Source organism: Hordeum vulgare, chromosome 3H (genome assembly GCF_904849725.1).
Source record: "Hordeum vulgare subsp. vulgare chromosome 3H, MorexV3_pseudomolecules_assembly, whole genome shotgun sequence".
Classification (NCBI taxonomy): domain Eukaryota; kingdom Viridiplantae; phylum Streptophyta; class Magnoliopsida; order Poales; family Poaceae; genus Hordeum; species Hordeum vulgare.
The window spans coordinates 311,775,111-311,781,469 of NC_058520.1; positions in this window are offsets into that span (position 1 = coordinate 311,775,111).

Consider the following 6,359-nt stretch of genomic DNA (forward strand, 5'->3'; position numbering starts at 1 on the left):
TTTGGGACTAACTTATTAACTCAGTGCCCAGTGCCAGTTTCTGTTTTTTCCGTGTTTTTGACCTTTTTCCGAAAAGAATATTAAATGGAGTCAAAACGGAATAAAACCTGCGGGATGATTTTTTCCATAACAGAAGATACACAGAGGACTTGAGAACCAAGGCAGGAGGTCTCGGGGGAGGTCACGAGCCCCCTAGGCGCGCCCTAGGGGGGCGCGCCTAGGAGGCTCGTGGCTCCCCCGTGGCTCCTTGGCCCTACCTATTTCTCCTATAAATTCCCAAAAATCCCGAAACCAACAGAGAGAGCCACGAAAATACTTTTCCGCCACCCCTACCTTCTGTCTCCGCGAGATCCCATCTGGGGACCGTTCTGGTGCCCTATCGGAGGGGGATTCAGACATGGAGGGCTTTTTCATCAACACCATTGCCTCTCCGATGATGCGTGAGTAGTTCACCACAGACCTTCGGGTCCATAGCTAGTAGCAAGATTGCTTGTTCTCTCTCTTGGATCTTCAATACAAAGTTCTCCATGATCTTCATGGAGATCTATCCAATGTAACTTTCTTTTGCGGTTTGTTTGTCGAGATCCGATGGCTTGTTTGTTGAGTCTCCTATTCTTTCTTATATTCATGATTTCGTATCCTTGTAATTCTCTTCGAGTTATGGGTTTCGTTTGGCCAACTTGATCTATAATTCTTGCAATGGGAGAAGTGCTTGGTTTTGGGTTCATACCATGCGGTGTCCTCACCTAGTGACAGAAGGGGTAGCGAGGCACGCATCATGTTGTTGCCATCAAGGGTAAAAAGACGGGGTTTATATCATATTGCATGAATTTATCCCTCTACATCATGTCATCTTGCTTAAGGCGTTGCTCCGTTTGTTATGAACTTAATACACTACATGCATGCTGGATAGCGGTCGATGTGTGGAGTAATAGTAGTAGATGCAGACAGTATCGGTGTACTTGTCTGGGACGTGATGCCTATATGTATGATCATTTCCTTAGATATCGTCATGACTTTGCGCGATTCTATCAATTGCTCGACAGTAATTCGTTCACCCACGATTATACTTGTTATCATGAGAGAAGCCTCTAGTGAACACTATGGCCCCCGGGTCTATTTTTCACATCATATATTCAGATCTACATACAAAAATACCTTTCCGCACTTTTATCTATTTACCTTTCATCACTATCACATCTCACCTTGCAAATAATCGTGAAGGGATTGACAACCCCTTTATCGCGTTGGGTGCAAGTTTGTTTGTTTTTGCGAAGGTTCATTGGTGCCTCATCTTGATACTCCTACTGGATTGATACCTTGGTTCTCAAACTAAGGGAAATAATTATCTCTACTTTGCTGCATCACCCTTTCCTCTTCAAGGGAAAAACCAATGCAAGCTCAAGAAGTAGCAAGAAGAATTTCTGGCGCCGTTGCCGGGGAGTATTCAAGTGAAGCATATCTACCAAGTACTTATCGCAAACTCACCTCTGGCATTTACATTATTTGCTATTTTCCTTTCGTTTTCCTCTCCCCCACTTCTAAAAAACAAAATTTACAAAAATATTTGCCTTTTTCGTTCGCCCTTTCTTTCACTTGCTTTCTGTTTGCTTGTGTGGGTTAGTCTACTCATCCTTATGGCTAGCCCTATCGCTACGATCGTTACTCCCGAGAGCGAAGTTTTTAATTTTAAACAAAATGAGGGAGAAAACTTAAAAGATGCTTGGTATGGAATTTGCAATGCTCAGAATAGATCTACTCGTAAGCAATCTACTACTGTTCTACTTCGCTATTTTTATGTGGGTATTTCCCCTTGGAATAGGTATGTTCTTGACACCATCGTAGGCGGAAATTTCTTGGGTAGCCATACCGTTGATTCTTATGGTGCTTTAATAAATTTGGTAGGCTCACCCCCGCTCATGGTTAATGGAACTACTTTAATTTTGGAACATGTGGTGCGTAGGCTGGATATTATCGAAAAGAAAGTTGCTACGATAGAACTCATTGAAAATTTTGATAAAGAGATCCACAATCAAATCACTCAATATGGATCCAAGGTGGGAATGACTTTGAAAATTTTAAAGGAGAAGGAACCCATAGTTAACAAAAAAATAGATCATGATTCCTCTAGAATTGGCAAACTAGAGGATATTATAACCAACTTGGGTTCCGCTTTTGCTGCTGTTCAGAACACTCCAAATTTTGCCCACAATAAGGCCACTAAGCTTGTTTACATTCCTAAAAACAATGGTGAACCATCTAGTAAGAGAGACGAAGATCTTAAAATGTTGAGTGTTCACCCTATGAGTGGTTTGAGCACTAAAGATGACGATACTTGATTCTATTGCCTTATGCCTAGCTAAGGGCGTTAAACGATAGCGCTTGTTGGGAGGCAACCCGATGAATAAATTTATTTTTGCTTTTCACGTTCTGTTTGGTTGAGTCCACACCATCATGATTCTGTTATGATTGTGTTTGTTATGTTTTAATTAGTGTTTGTGCCAAGTAGAACCTTTATGATTAGTTTTAGTGATAGTTGTTTAATCATGCTGAAAAAGACAGAAACTTTGTGGTCACGAAATTACTTTTAGTTCCTATCCAGAAAGAGCTTTTGAGTTGATTATTTTAAGGCTGATTTACAAATTGCCCTAATTGTCATAAATTTTCAGAAATTTTGGGATAGCGGAGGTATACAATATATACAAATTGCTATAGACTGGTCTATTTTTGACAGATTCTCTTTTTGTTGTGTTGATTACTTATTTTGATGAAACTATGGTTAGTATTGGGGGGTACGAGCCATGGAGAAGTGAGAATATAGTAATATAACATCAATCTAAATAGAAATTAAATTTACTACAATACCTAAAAAGTTGGTGGTTTTTTTTCTTATGCTAATGATATCACGAGTTTCTGTTTAAGTTTTGTGTTGTGAAGTTTTCAAGTTTTGGGTGATGTTCTTATGGACAATGAAATAAAGAGTCGAATGAGCCTAAGATTTGGGATGCCCAAGTCATCCCAAGCCAAATTCAAGGACACCAAAAAGCCAAAGCTTGGGGATGCACCGGGAAGGCATCCCCTCTTTCGTCTTCAATCCATCGGTAACGTTACTTGGAGCCATATTTTTTATTTACCACATGATATGTGTTTTGCTTGGAGCGTCGTCTATTATAGGAGTCTTTGCTTTTTGTTTTATCACAATCATCCTTGCTGCACACCTTTTTGAGAGGAACATGCACTCATCGTGAATTTGCTAGAATACTCAATGAGCTTCACTTATATCTTTTGAGCTAGGCAATTTAGTTCCTATGAACTTCACTTATATCTTTTGAGCTAGATAATTTTGCTCTAGTGCTTCACTTAAATCTTTTTAGAGTACGGCGGTATCATATTTTGTAGAAACAAAAACTCTTGATCTTCACTTATATCATTTTGAGAGTGCTCTCTCTAAGTAACTTGGAAATTGGCGTGTGCTATGAAATTAGTCCTAAATATGATAGGCATCCAAAGAGGATATAATAAAAACTTTCATATTCAAGTGCATTGATTAGTAAGAGAAGTTTGATTCCACACAATTAGATTTGAGATATGTATATGGTAATGTTAGAGTCATGTTAGTAGGGTGTTGTGAATCTAGAAATACTTGTGTTGAGATTTGTGATTCCCGTAGCATGCATGTATGGTGAACCGCTATGTTAGGAAGTCGGAGCATAATTGATTTTTTGATTATCATCCTTTGTGTGGCGGTCGGGATCGCGGGATGGTTAACACCTACCAACCCTTCCCCTAGGAGTATGCGTTTAGCACTTTGTTTCGATTACTAATAAAACTTTCGCAATAAGTATATGAGTTGTTCATGACTAATGTGAGTCCATGGTATAGATCCACTCTCACCTTCCACCATTGCTAGCCTCTCTAGTGCCGCGCAACTTTCGCCGGTGCACAAACCCACCATATACCTTCCTCAAAACAACCACCATATCTACCTATTATGGCATTTTCATAGCCATTCCGAGATATATTGCCATGCAACTTCCACCGTTGCGTCATGACATGTGACATCACTTTCATATTGCCATTGCATGATCGTAAGATAGCTAGTGATATGTTTCAATGTCATACGCTAAGCTAGATCGTTGCACATCCCGGTACACTATCGGAGGCATTTCATTTAGTCATTATTGTTCTAAGTATTGAGTTGTAAGTAAATAAAAGTGTGATGATCATCATTATTAGAGCATTGTCCCATGTGAGGAAATTAAAAAAAGGCCAAAGATGCCCACCAAAAAAATTAATTGAAAAAAAGAGGCCAAAGAGCCCAAACAAAAAAATGATGAGAGAAAAAGAGAGAAGGGACAATGCTACTATATTTTTCCACACTTGTGCTTCAAAATAGCACCATGTTCTTCATGATAGAGAGTCTATTGTTTCGTCACTTTCATATACTAGTGGGAATTTCCATTATATAACTTGGCTTATATATTCCAATGATGGGCTTCCTCAAAATTTCCCTAGGTCTTCGTGAGCAAGCAAGTTGGGTGCACACCCACTAGTCTTCTTTTTTAGCTTTCATACACTTATAGCTCTAGTGCATCCGTTGCGTGGCAATCCCTACTCATTCACATTGATATCTATTGATGGGTATCTCCATAGCCCATTGATACGTCGAGTCGATGTGATCATCTCCTCCTTTTTTCCTCACAACCTCCACCACACTCTATTCCACCTATAGTGCTATATCCATGGCTCACGCTCATGTATTGCGTGAGAGTTGAAAAATGTTGAGAAAGTAAGAGTGCGAAAACAATTACTTGACCAATACCGGGACTGTGCATGATTTAAATTTGTTGTGTGGGGATGATGGAGCATAGCCAGACTATATGATTTTGTAGGGATAACTTTCTTTGCCCTTGTTATTTCAAAAGTTCATGATTACTTCGCTAGTATGCTTGAAGTATTATTGTTTGCATGTCAATATTAAACTATTTTTTAGAATCTTACGGATCTGAAAATTCATGCCACAATAAAGAAGTTACAAAGAACAAATATGTTGGGTAGCATTCCACATCAAAAATTCGGTCTTTATCACTTCCCTACTCGAGGACGAGCAGGAGTTAAGCTTGGGGATGCTTGATACGTCTCCAACATATCTATAATTTTTGATTGTTCCATGCTATTATATTATCAACTTGGCATGTTTTATATGCATTCATATGCCATTTTATATCATTTTTGGGACTAACTTATTAACTCAGCGCCTAGTGCCAGTTTCTGTTTTTTCCGTGTTTTTGACCTTTTTCAGAAAAGAATAATAAACGGAGTCCAAATGGAATAAAACTTGCGGGATGATTTTTTCCATATAACAGAAGATACACAGAGGACTTGAGAACTAAGGAAGGAGGTCTCGGGGGAGTTCACGAGCCCCCTAGGCGCGCCCTAGGGGGGCCGCGCCTAGCAGGATCGTGGGCCGCCCTTGGCTCATTTGCCCTACCTCTTTCGCCTATAAATTCCCAAAAATCCCGAAACCAACAGAGAGAGCCACGAAAATACTTTTCCGCCGCCACAAGCTTCTGTCTCCGCGAGATCCCATCTGGGGACTGTTCTGGTGCCCTGCCGGAGGGGGATTCGGACACGGAGGGCTTATTCATCAACACCATTGCCTCTCCGATGATGCGTGAGTAGCTCACCACAGACCTTCGGGTCCATAGCTAGTAGCTAGATGGCTTCTTCTCTCTCTTGGATCTTCAATACAAAGTTCTCCATGATCTTCATGGAGATCTATCCGATGTAACTTTCTTTTGCGGTGTGTTTGTCAAGATCCAATGAATTGTGGATTTATGATCAGATTATCTATGAATATTATTTGAGTCTCCTCTTCTTTCTTATATGCATGATTTCGTATCCTTGTAATTATCTTTGAGTTATGGGTTTCGTTTGGCCAACTTGATCTATAATTCTTGCAATGGGAGAAGTGCTTGGTTTTGGGTTCATACCGTGTAGTGTCCTCACCTTGTGACAGAAGGGTAGCGAGGCACGCATCGTGTTGTTGCCATCAAGGGTAAAAAGATGGGGTTTATATCATATCTCATGAATTTATCCCTCTACATCATGTCATCTTGCTTAAGGCATTTCTCCGTTTGTTATGAACTTAATACACTAGATGCATGCTGGATAGCGGTCCATGTGTGGAGTAATAGTAGTAGATGCAGACAGTATCTGTCTACTTGTCTCGGACGTGATGCCTATATGTATGATCATTGCCTTAGATATCGTCATGACTTTGCACGATTCTATCAATTGCTCGACAGTAATTCGTTCACCCACCGTAATACTTGTTATCATGAGAGAAGCCTCTAGTG